This window comes from Cuculus canorus, chromosome 2 (assembly GCF_017976375.1).
Source record: "Cuculus canorus isolate bCucCan1 chromosome 2, bCucCan1.pri, whole genome shotgun sequence".
NCBI classification, from domain to species: domain Eukaryota; kingdom Metazoa; phylum Chordata; class Aves; order Cuculiformes; family Cuculidae; genus Cuculus; species Cuculus canorus.
The window spans coordinates 125947938-125963800 of NC_071402.1; positions in this window are offsets into that span (position 1 = coordinate 125947938).

The following is a 15863-nucleotide window of genomic DNA, read 5'->3' on the forward strand; positions in this document are numbered from 1 at the left end:
GAGCTTGAGCAGTTCCACTCATCCTGCACCCTGTCTCGTCTGGTAAATCTTGGCCGTCACTTCACATTCCAGTAATTCCTGCACTCCTGTAGCCACGTTCCCCTTCAGCCAGGAAGAGAATTTGACTAACTCCAATGCAGACTATTAATAGAGAAAATATCAATCATCACAATGAAGTGATAATGGTAGCTGGTATAATCACTGCCCTCTATCAAAGAAGGGCATGTGACAGTCCTAGAGACAACCTCCCAAGCCAAAACTCCAGGAAGCAAATTCTTAACATTAAAACTGCTGTGAAGTGGTATTCAGAGGGGATTTATGGACAATGCAGGGCATGTGCTCCTCTTCCGTGAAGACAAGCATAGGTTTAGGGAGTCATGGACCTTGGAAATGGTGCCTTTTGCTGTATCATGGTGGATATGCAAGTCGGCAGAAATCACCCTGTTCTTTGTCTAGTGATAATTTTCTAATTAAGACACACATTGTTTGGTCTGGCCAAACTGTATTGACTACAGGGAAAGGAAACAAAAACTGATTTGGAGAAGGAGCAAAACTGACCCCAAGCAATCTTTCTTGTTCTGTTTCCTTTGTTCATTAAGATGATACTGTGAAAGCAACAGCTGATGCTGGAGAAGGAAAGCTGGCTGAAGAAACTGCTCTCAACTGGCATAACAAGGTGTATGATCCAAGACCTCCTGAAGAGCATAACAAAGGCTATCTGTCATGGTAGGACATAGACGTTACACAGCTTGAAAAGTCCTCAGACTTTGCTACTGCATGCAGTTTGACAAACGATGCAAAGATAAAAATAACTGATATAAAAAAAAAATCCAAAGGAAGTGTTACTAGGATACCAATCATTCAGTCGAGGACAAATCAGAACCCAATGAGTCTGTAGGTAATGATAATTATAGTGCCGTGTAAGTGTGTGAAGCAGGCTACCTGTAAACCTCCCATTTGTCAGGGGAAGACAGGATCCATAAGAAAATTTGGTTTACATTAGATTGTTTTATTGCAGATATTTTGTTGCCATACGTGCTTAAAATACAAGCCTTTTCCATGGAGGGAAGACTCCATAGCCTTTATTAATGAGTTTACTCAAGTGGACTCTTATCTAGGATTTTGTCCTTACAGTCAGATGGAATCTGCTTTGTTGTGGATGAAATTAAATTTTTTTTGTCCTATCAACTCACAACACACTCCTTTGGGGCAAGCTTATGTACTGGAAGCCTATTGTTGTGCCCCTTGTCATTCCTCTCTAAAAGAAGGCAGAAGAAGCTCTCTGCCACTTTTCTTCATATGCGCTTATCACTTTTGTTGATTCCTTCCAGATTGTCTTTTATTTGCCTGTCTTTTTAAGTATGCCTGGAGCTGGAAACGGGACTTCTGTTGAAGTTTCTTAACCCTCGCTTCTTACATACAGTCTAGTTCTGAATACATTTCCAAAGTAAGACTTGCATTTTCTTTCTGTAATGGCACCGTAATGCTAATTCATTGAGTTTGAAATCTATCATAACCTCGAGCTTCTTTTAGTTTCCTGCAGTACTCCTGAAAACGTTGCATTTATTTCCTATTGCATAAATGTTAGTTTGATTTCCCCTTCTCAAGTGTAATGCTTTAGATATGTTTTCACTGAGCCCCATCTCATTTGTTATATTTGGAGTGAAGACTATTTTGCATTCCTATCCTGGTTTCTGGAGTGTCTGGAAGCTCTCCCCTCCTTATTCCTCACTGTCACCTGCAAATCCTGTAGGTGCATTCTGTGTTCCACCACCCAGTATCAAGTAGAAACCAGATATACAAGATCTTACAATATGATCCCATTTAAAATAACCACTGTGTGGGACATAAATGAGTATCTGCAGCTTTTTGTGCATGCTCTTTTAGATAGCAATTCTTCTTGCACTTAACTAGATAACATGTTCAGCTAGTCTCCAGCTTGTTCATAAGAATGTCACAAAGGCCATGCCAGAACCCTTGATAAAATTAAGATATGGCCTATTGAATACTATGAATGTGAGTTATCCGGAAAAAGAAGGAAATCAATCTGACTTGGTGTGATTTGGATTTACTTTTTAACACTTTTGTATCCTCCAAGTGCTTTTAAGTGTATTGTATATTGAGTTGTTTGAGTCTTTTTCTGGGTGGCAAAGGCAGGCTGACTGTACTATAATTCATTTCCCCCTTCTAATACACTAGTACTATATTTCTTTGTTTTATTATAATTATTTCCCTCTTCTCCCTCACATCCACCCTGTACACACTCCCAGGCAGCTGTTAATGGCTTAGACATTACTGTGACTACTTCCTTCAGTACTTTTGGATGAATGTGATGAAGCCTTAAATATAATTGATTTAGATAAGCATTTCTAACAGTTCCCTCTCTGTTCTGGCCTGCTCCCTTATTCTTTTGTTTAAACTGAGTTTATTAGTTATTGGCCACTAACTAACTTCTTTAGTGAAGACTGCAGCTATAAAGGGATTTAATATTTTGGCCTCTTTTGTGCTGTCTGTTATTTGCTCTCCCTGTTATATAGCTGTATTTCTTTTGTCATCTTCTGTTCTGCCAATGTTTTCTAGTTGTCTTTATGCCTCCTGCTATTTGTAACTCCTTGTGTGCCCAAATGTTTTGCTTTATTGTTCCATATTATATAGCCAGGTGTCCTGATTTCCAGGTTTTCTGCGAAGCTTTGATTTCCAGGTGTCTAAAGAATGCCTCAGAGTACCACATCAATCTGCAATTGTGCTTTCTCTTTCCTTTGTACCAGAACAGCTTGTTGTAGAACCTTTAATATGTACTTTTTTTTCAGTATCTGCCAGTGGTCCCCTACTCTTTTATTCTTTCAATTACCCTCTCAAGACGCCTCCAACCCAGCTTATGAATTTTTAGAAACCTGGTTTTTGTAGTTCATCCTTAATAGCAGGTTTTTTTCTTAAAACAGCAGTCTGCCATTTCACACTTCCTTTCACCCAGACTACCTTCCCTCAAGAAACCCCTCATTTCTTTCTCAAAAGAAAGAAACCCCTCTTCTTTCTCAAGAAATCCCTCATTTTTAGCTGAATCAAATCCAGTTTAGTTGTGTCCCCAAATATAATCTCTCCTCAACCCCCCACTTTCTGAGAAAAAAATCTGCTCTCTGTATATTCCAAGACCAGCTGCTTGTGTCCTTCTCTACTGCTCTTCAGGAGGTACTATGCTATTTGATATGTCTTGTAAGGGCGAGGATAACTCTTTTAAACATCTCTGTGAGTTGCTCAAATAAAAAGAGCCTTGTGTTTTTCTTCTTGCTCATGATTTAGTTTTCTCTGAAAGACCTCCAACAAGACATTCATCTTGGGTTTTTCTTTCCTTATTTTCACCCAAAGTCAATCAAGAAGCCTGCTTAGTTTTTTCCTAAAGTGGAAAGCAAGTACATGAGTCTAAATATCTTGTCCTATCTCTTCTTCTGGGAAAAACTGTATCTGTTTCTCTGCTCTGAGTTCCTGATTTGTTCCATCAGGACTTCATGACACCTATTATGTCACGGTTTTGTGCATAAGAAGATTCTGAGTATTCCTGTTTATTCAATATGTTGCTGGTATTTGCATATAGCTTTTTTTTTGATACTCAGCTGTTTGCCCTATTACTCTCTGGTCTTTCTTGACACTTTTTGCTAATAGTTTCCCTATGCAGACTGTTAACAAAGTACTAATTACTGGCAAGCAAAGGGTATAGTGGTGGCTTTGTGATGTAGATACTGGTCAGCCAGGAACTTGATTGAGACTCCAAAATTACTGTAATTCCCATCTATCTCTGGACAGACTCCAGACAGTAACAGCTTTCAGTCTCTGCCAACCTGGTTTGGAGCAGTTTGCCTGTGTGTGATTTTGCATGTCCGTCAGCCAAGTCAGAGAAGCAGTGCAAAAATCTAGTACTTAGAGAGTGTTTGATACCCGTGGGAGCTGTCTGGGTCAGAAACCAATGACTGGTTTATAACGGATTAGGAAAAAAAACAGAAAAGGATAGAAATAATATGGCTAGCATTTTAGTTACAAATAGAATTGTAATTAAATGCAACTTACCAGTGTAAATCAGTAAGATTTTTTTTGCATAAGTGTTCCCTGACAGTCTTAATGAAGATTAAATCTGAATTGGAGTTGCTCATATAAAACATGAGAAGGAGCTGCAGCCACTCCTGATGTGTGACATGGTTCTCAATGAAGTCACATTGTTGGTTTTACAGAGCAGGCGATGTGCAGCCTGGGTGGGAAATCACAGCTGGAGAAGCTGCCACTGAGATGTCTTTCACTCCCCCCAGATGTAAGTCCTCAACCAGAGAGTAATGCCAAAAGACTGAAACAATGATGACCCATTACAGCTCATTAACAACAGATCCCTTAGAGCCTTGCCCCGTACATATTTATATATACACATAGCTTTCCTTTGTATGCCCTAGACATACTTGTCTTTATTATTTAATTCAGCATAATTATAATTAATACACTAGAATTAATAAGATAATAACATAATTCATACACCATAAGGAGGGAGATGATAAAGCTTGTCAGAAACATTGTCAGTTGGTACCAATGACAACTAGGCAAAAAACCTGAAAATCCTATTTGTGTGAGTTACTTTCTAAGTGGATTTTATATACGTAACAGCTTCTCTATTCCTGGTTATTGGGAATGTTTGTGCATCTTCAGATAAAGACGGATTTGTGCTCATCTATTTTGCTTTACAGATATTGCAAGGATATGAGTAGGGAACTCACTCTGGACCAGGCAGCTAGAATGTTTTGAACTACATTTTCAGAAGACAAATGAGTAAGAAGTTCTGTTGGGTTTTATTTAAAGCAGCAGGGCAGTCAGAATCATGCACAGAATACCATTACAAACTATGAGTAGCAATAATCCAAAATTACCAGGTATAAGAGAAAAGCCAGTATAAGCACTCCTTGTTTAACAAATCACGCCCACTAAATTCACCTTCTCAAAAATCTCAAGTCTATAAAAAAACCTTACAAAAATCTTGGGATCTAGTGCAGCAAAGCAAAGCAACAGTCATGAGATCTTTACAAAGAATGACCTGTCCTAAGCCTTTAGCCAGGCATATCTAGAAGCCATTAGCTTCTGAATCCCAGCTTATGTCAGCACAGGGACTAGTTTTTGAGATACTTGTGGCAAGGCCAAAATCATAAAATATCTCACGTCCAAGCCTTGAACTGCACCTGGATAGGAGTGGGAAACTAGCACTGTTTACAGAGCCGTGTGTTCCTTGTACACACAAATACTGAGTGCTAAAAATTTATGATTTGTGCTTTAAATGGACAAATGGACTTCTTAAACATCTGGGAAGCCCTCTGAACCAGCTGATCAACCCCAGAGACTGGACAACTTTGAACAGGATGCAAGACACATGCTTTTAGTGAATGCACAAAATAAGTTTTTTCCCCCATCTCCTCTAGCATTTTATTCAAGCTAATATCTAATTAGAACTGAGAGCTTGGTGTGCTTTTTGCTGCTGCTATGACAATTCCTAAAAGCATTTAGTGGACATCAATTGTGTGTGGCAGCTTTCAGCTACTGAAGGCGAAGAGGGGGACAACACGAGCTCTGTTTTATTATTGCACAGTACAGATAATGATACACTAACCATATAAAAAGGAGCTCTGTAATTATTGGCTCCGGAGTTCTAGTGGTTATTTTACATTTAACCCACATACCAATTTGGTGTCTGCTGGCACAGTACGGCCATATGGAGGGCAGAAAGCATTGCTGCCTACCACAGGAGAACAGAATCTGCAGAGCGGAGGCATTTTCATGTGTTGAACAAAGTTCCGCCCACATCATAAACCGGTCGTTCTGCCACGTCATAAGCTGCAGAAAAATCACATAAATCTTCACAGAGGCTTTACAAGACTTCAGTCAGAGACTGTCTTTTGGGCAGCCCTTGACTGCACAGTTGATGGTTTAGAATAAAAAGTAATAGTTGCATATCTGCTACCAATATATTTTGTCATGTAATTATTATATTAAATATTGCTGGAGCAGTGTTGAAAGCCATACAAACTATCTCCCTGCTGTGAAAAATGTTAATGAGATGAATTATTGCCCAATGAAGATGTGCAAGGAAATCTATGGAAAACTATTCAAAATTAGAATCCATGGGGGTTATTTGTAATTCTATTTTTTCATCTCCTAGCTTTTGGGGACCAAAGTATAAAAATGTTTGAAAAAAGATACATATGTATAGAAAGAGAGATATGCACCTTTGTGTTGATTATTCTGTATCAGCTCACACAAAAGTACTTCTTGTGGATGAAACACATTTGTCTGCCTACTTAAGTGTTCTCGTATTTACTTATGTACCTCCACCTGTGTGTTTGTTTGGAAGGGTACTGTAGAACTTCTGTGCAGGTCCTATACACTTACAAAAATTTTGGGCAAGTTTTATGATTGTTTTTCTGAGTGAAGACTGAAAAGAAGACAAGAAAAGTTGTTTGAAACAAAATTCTCAGCTGTCTCACTGGTCTTGTACTACATTATAGCACAAACGGCAAGAGAACTTAAACATATGGAAGGGGGGATTTTGTTTGCATTGCCTAAACAAATATTTTTTTAGTTGTATAAAAATAGGTGGAACAGGAAGATAGGCAGAACCAATGTAGAAGAAAAGCATGTTTGTGCCCAATTCACCGGAGAGATTGTTAAAGAACATTTTATCATAATGAAAATATTACCCTTGGAATGCCAGCAAGATCAGTGTCAATTTAAGTTGACTGTCCCTTCTAGTCACAAAAGTTAGACTTGTCCTAGAGTTATTGTAACTAGCTCATTTTTTTTTAATTTCAGAAAACGTTCTTTTTCATTCATGAATCAATAGCTCTTTGCTAATCCTGACTTTGCTCCTCACACTTCTCTGTTGGCCCTTGCTAATGGCTCTTGCTAAGGGCCAGAGGAAGTGCCCTACTGCATTGGGCTGCCAAAGCGAGGAGGAAAAGCAGACCACATTTCTGTGAGGTGCAAATGAAGCACTTTCCCCACTGCTGTCCTGCAACATAGGAAATATGATTCTAGCTGAGACAAGCTGCTCTTGATTAGGACCCCTGTGTGTTTCAGAACTTTGACAGGCTAATCTTAAACTCATGAAATTAGCAGACTGCTACAGTAGGATCTAGAAAGTAACATTTTTCGTACAGGACTCCAGGCAATCAGTTTTAAAAGGAAACGTTTGTAAAGTTTTTCTCCTTCTCTTAATGAAATTAACAGAAATTTTCCTGTGGATTTCAATAAGAAAAAAAGAAATCCTTTACTCAGGCAGTTTGCAACTCCCTTATTTGAAAGCAGCTGAGTGGGGCATATATAAATATAAATAAATATATATATAAATATGTCAAGCCAGCCAGGGTTACATGATCAATTTAAACACAAATGCATAATCCAGTAGCGTCAGGCAAGCCCATTTAGTTGCATCTGTTCCACCCCATCCAAAGGCTGAAAATTTTTCGTGTGTCTGCCTGTTGCCTGCAGGTTATAGTGCTAATGAGCCTATCTTGTCTCCTCTGAACAATCTGTGCTGGAGTTGGAATATATTTCCTGTGGTTCATCAGAAGAACTGGCAAGCAAACAAGGCTGATAGATGTAGTTCAGACTTGTGAGGATTTCCTGCTAAGATTGTTTTTTCCCTGTTCAACCAATTATGAAAGTAATGGTAGATAGGAATATCCATTTCCCTTTGTTTGCAATTGCAAAAGTTTGGCATTCACTGATGTTTCCTGGTGGTGTAGAAAGCCAGAGAAATTGCCGTAATAGTTTGGCCTGAAGATTCTTTCTGTGGACGCAGTGGATGGTGATTTGAATTACATGTCCTGCAAGGTGAAATACATAAATCAGACCAGAGTAGGGGTAAAAGTTTAAGTGATTGTTAATGTTCTGAATGATGCCAAACTTTGTTTCATTTCTTCAAGATTTGGACAGGACAAAGATACGTATTCTTCTTTAGAGCAAGGAGTTAGTGGAAGCAGCAACCTCTGAGCTGTATTCTTCAGAAACTCCTAGGGGGTGTGATAAGTGCACTTCTTTCGAGACTGTTATGAAAAGTCATAGTGTTCTGGAGGAGGTACAGATGGCCTCTGAAGGCTGGTTGTATGATGCTTATTGCAGTGGGATTCCAAGTCATCATACCCAGCCTGATACCTCTGAGACACAAGCTGATGTTTCAAATATGATCACGGAGCTGAGTACCTTCTGGAGTAGCCAGGCTGCATCCTGGGTGAATATCAAGGCTGCTGAGCGTTCCGCATAGCGACAATCTCCGAGAGAGCTAGAACTGGAACAACACAGAAAAGACCACAGCTCCAGGACCCAGCATCTCTTCCATCCCGGAGCTAACTGAAGCCTTTCTGTTAGGGTTGATTTTTCCTAATCAAATGTGCTTGTTTCATAAGGCTGTTTGATAATTTGTTATGTATGTGTTTAAGGTGTCTAAGGAAAGGGTTTTTCTACTAGATATTCAGTTTATTTTCCTCGGATAACCATATATTTCTCAAATCCATGCTTTGATGTGGACAGTAGAAATGAAATAAATGTGGCAGAGATATTCTGATTTTTACCAAGTAAGCATTCACTGGATATTTCTAAATCAAACATAATTTTTAAAAATATTCATCAATAGTAGTTACTACTGAGGATTTTATTCTTTGGGTACTTAGCAAGTAAGTTTCAATTAATATTTGGTTCTTATTATAGTTATTTGCCTTATTGCCGCATTGTTGCATCCTGAAGATAGTCAAGTGCCTTTTTAGAATGGGTTTGAATTCAGTGAGACTACTTACATAAGTAGCTGCTCACCAATGAGAGCAATATGACCCTCGGTTTCTATTTCTAGGGACATATCATTCAAGAAAATTGGGTCTGTTACGTCAATGACCTCTTGGTTGCTACACCTCAGCCCCAGTTCTGCAGAATCTGCCGACAAGCTCCAGCACAATCCAAATTAAAGTTATTATAAACTGATTAAATCGTGGTTCGCGGTGGATGGTACAGAATTTGGCTGTTTATTTATCTCTGGTTGATTTTCTCATATCAGGGATTTCTACTGCCCTAAAAATGAAAGGCTAAGTTCCTTCAAGTCTTTGTCCTAGATACCACCATGTCACTTTATTAGGACTCTATAGAGGATCATATGTGTATCCCTTTCCAAATGCCATTCCAATAATTCTCCCTTGCATAATTTTTGTCTCAAAGACTCCAAAGTAAAGCTTGTTGGGAATTTTCCCACAATATCTTTGTTTGCATCCAGAAGTGCTGACTTGCTGAAACGGAACCTTTTTGTGGGAAAGTATTTGTTCCAGTAAGAGTGCTTCTCAGATTCAGAAGTGAATTTCTGGAAAAAAAATGTGAAAGACAAACTTTCCCTTCTTCTCCTCAAAATAGATGGCTGCTCAGGGCTCAGGCATCCCCTGGGGGATTTGGGCAAGAGAGGTTCAACCCCCAGCAATTCAGCGTGGGTTTCACCCTCTCTCTGGGCCAGCTCTGCAGAGATGAAGACTACAGACAAAGTAAAAGGGAGTTTCTCACCGAGTTCTATCTTTTATGCCTGTTTGGGCATTTTTTCAGGAAGGTCCTAATTTCATCGTAATGCAAAACAAAAGCAAATTTTGATATTTCTATTGGTTTTAAAACTACTAATGTTTTGAGGATACTCTGTCGCCAACCCAGCAGTGATAGTCTTGCAAATCCACTCCGATCTTCTTGAAAATGCAGATGACAGAGTTCCTCCACTTGGGATCATGGAGCCCTTCTGAATTTTCGTGGGCTTTTAGGAGACATCTAGGGTTTGACTGCAAATTTCTGAACTGCGAGATGTTATGAGCAAACTTTCATCAGTTACTTAACTAATGGAGCTGTTCATACACTTGATGCCAGCACATCACAAATAGATAAAATTTTGTTAAAGTCAGTAGGAAGATCTCCACTGGACTTGAATCAAAGTTTGTTACACTATGTACTCGTATCTTGAATTTTTATTTAACATTTGATCCTGCCTTATTTCGTGATGTTAAAATTCTAGCAAAATTATAGTTATATAAATTACTTATCTCTAAAATTACAGAAAGAGGTATCGACTTTGTCTGCTTTTTGGAGAGAGAATGCAAAATTAGGAAACCTGGATCCTTTTCTCTGATTTATGACTAACTTGCTTAGACTATCATTATTTATTAACTTTAGCAATTAATTTTATGTTTCTAAGATGCAAGGAAATGTAACCACTAGGAAATACAACATTTTGGTATAATACTGCATTACAGTGCTCATAACCTTAATGTACTCAATGGCAATTTCACAATTAGGACATTATAACGCAGTTTTAATGCACATTTATTATAATAATGAAGTACAGAATTACACAGATATAGCACAAATCATATTTAATCAAGAGCAATCTCAGATAATAACAAACTAAGAATTGCAATGATATGCCACTAAGTTTTGGTGTACCATTTTTCTTTTGTCAATAAGTAGTGCTACAAATTGTCATAATATAAATTGTTTACATTCATTTTAAAATGGTCTATAATATTGATTGATGCTTATGACTGAGTCTTTACTTATTGTATGAACGCCATAAAAGTTCTCCCACTAATGAGATAATTAATTTTCCATTCTGCACAACACCAGTCTTAAATTAGATTTAAATACTAATTCTTATAATGTACTAATTGTTTCAAAATGGGAAAAACACAACAACAACAAAGCAAAGAAACAATTTACTGTCTCATACAACTGGCAGAGGAGGAGCCTTGGAAAATAGGAGTCTTCTGTTCATAAAAGCAAATTCTATCATAAAACTCTCCCACCTTTTAAGTTAAGATAAATATTCTGTTAAATGAAACGTGAAATTCTTCCTTACTTCACAAAAAAGTCACGGCTTGGTCCTCTCTATCATGTGCTTTTGCCTTGTCTCTCATAGTAACCAGCTTCTTCACTCTTCTTAGAAAGCATGCTTAAAGTAAAATACAACCCTAATTATTGCCTTATAATTTAAATTGGAATAACACATTTATTGCTGCTTATTCTCTTCATACTGTGAATTAAATAAAATTATATAATAGGATTTTTAATGCATTTTACATTCTATATTATAGCACTACTATTTTTTAAACTATACCTGAAATATACTAGGATGTATTGCATGTCATAAGGTATGTTTTTAAGAGTGGTAAGTGTATAGGTTCCTAGCAACTGGTAATACTAAGTATTACCACCATTTCTTTTGCATTTCATTTCCAACTAAATTTTAAAAGATGTTGAAATTAACAGTTTTCTACAAGGGAAAGAACTCTCCCTGCTTGAGAGCAACGAATACTTTTTCAGAACAGTGAAACATATATGCATGCTGGAAATCAGTGGCCAGTGACTAAAAAAAAAATCAACTGGCTTTCGAGAAATTCCAACAGAGTAAGCATCTGTAGGTAGCAGTATTTTACATTTGGAAGCCTTCTACATGAGTCATGTCCTAAACCGGAGTTGTAGCTGACAGAAGACATTACAGCTCCATCCTTGCATGCCTCCCCAGCCACGACTGCCAAATCAAAGGCTCCAACTAATAATGTGAATGACGAAAGAATAAGTATCTCCGTCTTTTTATTGAATATGAGGCCCCCCTGTGCAAGTTATTCAGCACAAAGCATTGTAACATCCACAAACATAGTACTCATTCCTCTGCCTGTTGTCTACCTCTGTACTCACTGGTGCAGTGAGAATTTTTTGGTACATGAGAAATACCCTCTGACAAAAACAGAAGATAAAATTATTAAGTAAAGATAAAGCCGTATCAAGCCTCTCCAGAGCTGTGAAACAACAGTTAGCTTACGCTAATCTTGACTCTGAGCCTTAGAATGCAGTGGTTTCACATGTCATTTCAAGAAGCACTTTTGCTAAATTTTAAGGCATGATGCAACGGTTTAAGAAGCGGATAATGTACCATAGAGAACACTCTGGCTGAAATCCCAGGTCCATTAAAATCAATGGGAGTTTTTCCTCTGGTTTTGTGTCATACATTCATTTTTCTCCTCCCTCATTCTTTTCAGTTATACTCAGTTTATGACACTCATCAATACATGCCGCTGTATCGGAGTTCATCAAAGCACTGCATGTTTCATTACTTAATCATAAATCAACTTTCCAAATGATGTAAAATTATTTTTCATTTTCAGAAACAAAAATTATTAATTTTTCCTCGCAACTATTGTTTTATAGGCATGTGATGGGTAAAGGGAAGAGGGAATTTATTAAGCTCTAAAAAAAAACGGATTGCATGCCCGAGGCATGCTTTTTTGTGTATGTCACCTGCAATGTGTGACATTCTGTTGGATGTGACTTTAAAGTAACTGTGTGCCCCGCTGTAAGTTAAACACTGGAACATAAACACCTACATTAAATCTAAAACAGACAATAAAATGAGAAAACACATTTCCATTTTCTGACTGACCTCAATCTCTGAATGAGGACCCCTGTGCGTTACATTAGCAGCCTGGGCTCCATTACACTGCTGCACGCTCCGCTCAATCTACTGAAATATTGATTTTTCCTTTTTTTTTTTTTTTTTTACAGAGCATATGCACTGTAAAATCAATATTCCCGTGCATACAGCCGAGTGGCAACAGCACAGCTGAGGCCAATTCCATGGCCTAGCAGAGGGGCTGTACATGGGGGGTGTAGGGACAGACAAGGAACGGGAAGATGAGAAAGAATACCGCACAAGGCAAACCACACAAAATGGAATAGAGCTGAAGATGAAATGGCACAGCAAAGGCACAGGCAGAGAAGGGGGGATGTGCTCCACAATAGGAAGGCTCAGGAAAGATTTGCCGTTTCTGGTTCTGCAGACAAAGGTGCTGAAGAGGCAGAGACAAAATTTAAGTATTCAAAGGTAAGAGATTCTTCTGAGGTTCTCCTTGCCCAAAGAGCACATTTTAAAGTTGGATAGTTTAAATAAATAAACAGAAAACGAATTAATGATACAAACTAAAAAAATGAAAGATATAATATTTCAAAGCATTTTTCAGTTTATTTCCTGTTCGGGCACTGAAATGACAGCCACGCATTTGCATTAACAGGTATCGCTGTGATCCTGCAACGCAAAGCACCACGCGAGCACCAACGTTGCCCTGCGCGGTGATGGCACAGCACCTCCTCAAGCTAACGCTGTCGCATATGTGCCGTAGGGATGGAGAGCTTCTCTGGGACTGCTCCAGCCCCTTCGGAACAAGAGCACTTTCGCAGCTGGGGCCTCAATGACTACAAACTTCATCCTGGATCAGTTCTTCAAACCGTTAACCGCGTTAGCAGCTTCATCCGAGCCTAGTGAACAAGCTGATCAATGAGATGGGTTTAACTTTAATGACTTTAATTCAATGTAAGAGAGTAAATCGATTTCAGGAATTATTATATTTAAGTCCTTATTTAGCTGATTTTGTGTACTTTGAGATCCACATCGAACTAGCAAAGACTTGACACCTTCTCAAGAGGAGAGAGAGCTTTGTGCTCTCTCAGGCAGCACATCCCTCTGCTTTTCTTTCCGGGAGAGGGAACACCCTTCCAAGTAAAAGCTGTTACACTCTTTTCCAAGCCCTTCCCATCCGAGGCAGGAACTAGTCTAACACCGGCGCTGTCCCCTCGCTCGCTCCAGCTGAGACCCCCGCGCTCCGCCTCGGCAGCGGCTCCCCCGGGGCTGGGGGGGAGCATGGGGGTCGGGGCTGGGACGGAGCTCAGGGCTGGCAGCGAGCAGTGGGGTTTCGGGCTGGATACGAGCACGGCGGGCTCAGGACTGGCAGCGAGGACGGGGGCTGGGACGGAGGTCGGGGCTGTCAGCGAGGACGGGGCTCGGGTGGAGCTCGGGGCTGGCGGGGAGCGCAGGGGTCGGGGCTGGGACGGAGCTCAGTCAGGGCTGGAGCGAGCGCGGGGGGCTCGGGGCGGGGACGGAGCTCAGGGCTGTCAGCGGGACGGGGGCTCGGGCGGAGCTCGGCGCTGGGACGGAGCTCAGCGCCCCACACGCGGGCTGGACCCGGGCTACGCGGCGGCGCCCGGCGCCCCTGGCTTCACCCTCCGCGGTGAGCACGGTGCGGGGGCCGCGCTCCCCCCGGGCCCCGCGGCGCAGCACCGCCCCCGGGGCGGCCGTGCGGGCGGGGCCGCCTGCCGGGCTGCCTCGGCGCGGAGCGGCGGCAGCAGCCGTGACCTCCGACCCCGCCCGCCGCCGGCCAATAAGAGCGCGGCTCGTCCCCCCGAACCCAAAATTTCCACGTCGGCAAAAGTCAAGATGGAGCGGCGCGGCGCGGCGGGCGCTGCCGGCATCGCAGCCGCCACCCGGCGGGACGCCGCGCTCCGCGGAGCGACCTGTTGCGCGGGGAGCGGGGGGCGATGCGGGGCGGGGCGGGGCGGGGGGCGGCGGCGGCGGGGCCGCTTCCATCGGCGGCGCTCCCGGGAGGTGGTTTTTGCCGGAGGGGGGGTGGTGGTGGTGTGTGTGTGTTTTTGTGCCTGCACTGTAAAGATCTGCTCTGCTGGCGCTCCCGGGTGCGGGGGAGGAGGGGGCTCCCTCGGCTGCCCCGGAGCGTGTGCGCCTTCTCTCCTCGGGCAGGGAAAGTTGCGCGGTGCTGGCGGGCGGCCCCGGTACCGGCGGAGGACTGGAGCCTCCGGAAGCAAAGTTCTGTGACACTCCGACTCTGGGTACGATAGCAGTCAGTGCACTACAGAACTTTGTCTCCGGCGGCCGCGGCGGCCCCGGGAGGCTCCGCTGGACACGTCACTGCTGGGCTGCCCTGCCGGGATGGGACCGGGACGGGACGGCGAGCCCTGCCCCGGGAGCTGCCCCTGCCCCCCGTCCTGCCCCTGCCCTGGGAGCTGCCCCCCGTCCTACCCCTGACCCCCGTCCTGCCCCTGCCCCGGGAGCTGCCCCCCCCGTCCTGCCCCTGCACCCCGGGAATAAACTCTGTGCTCACCTCCTGCTATAAAGTTCTGTTGGTTTTGTTGGTTTTGTTTTGGTTTTTATGTTTTCCAGGGGTAAAAATAACGCAACATCTGGGCTATCCGAGGGTTCTGAGGTTGGCCTGGCTGGCGCTGTAAATGTGAAACTGTCTGGTCCTTGGTGCAGCCGAATTGGTGGTGGGTACGTGAACATAGAATCATAGAATAGTTTGGTTTGGAAGGGACCTTAAAGATCATCCGGTTCCAACCCCCGTGGAATGGCCAGGGACACGTCCCCACTGCTCCTAACTGTGCTTCGTGTAAGTGTGTAATGAGCAGTAGCTTAACTAGGGACTGCAGCTGGATAAAACACTTTGTGCTCTTAGCAAAAACCTGTGATGTAGAGCTGTATTGTAATGCATTGTGTCACATTTGCTAACTCAATATTTAGGCCTTGCCTTGTGGCGCTGAGCTTTTTTTTTTGTCCTCTCCTCTTTAGGAACCTCAAGCTTTTCAACTTCTGTTGAGTGGTAGCAGCAACTTAAAATCAAGCCTCAGCATCTCCAAAAATCACACGGTTTGTTGTAAGTTAGTACTGCAATACTTCATCGACACTGGTGTGGAGGAGAGGCTTTGGAAAGATAACACCTGTATTTAATGGTGCACTTGCGAGATTCTCTAATATAACTTTATTTGACACCTGCTCTGTATGGAATGTGGACAATGGCTCGAAGGGCTGAGAAAGGAGTGGTCAAACTCAACTTCTTTTTTCAGTTTAAGTTGGAATTTGGCAACAGTACAACAGCCCGCCTGTTTCTCTTCAGAGATCTTGCAGAGTTTCTTGATGTATAAACTCAACTGTGGAGTTCTTGTGAGGTGGACGAAATCTGCTGATGAGAGTTATATGAAAACCAAGA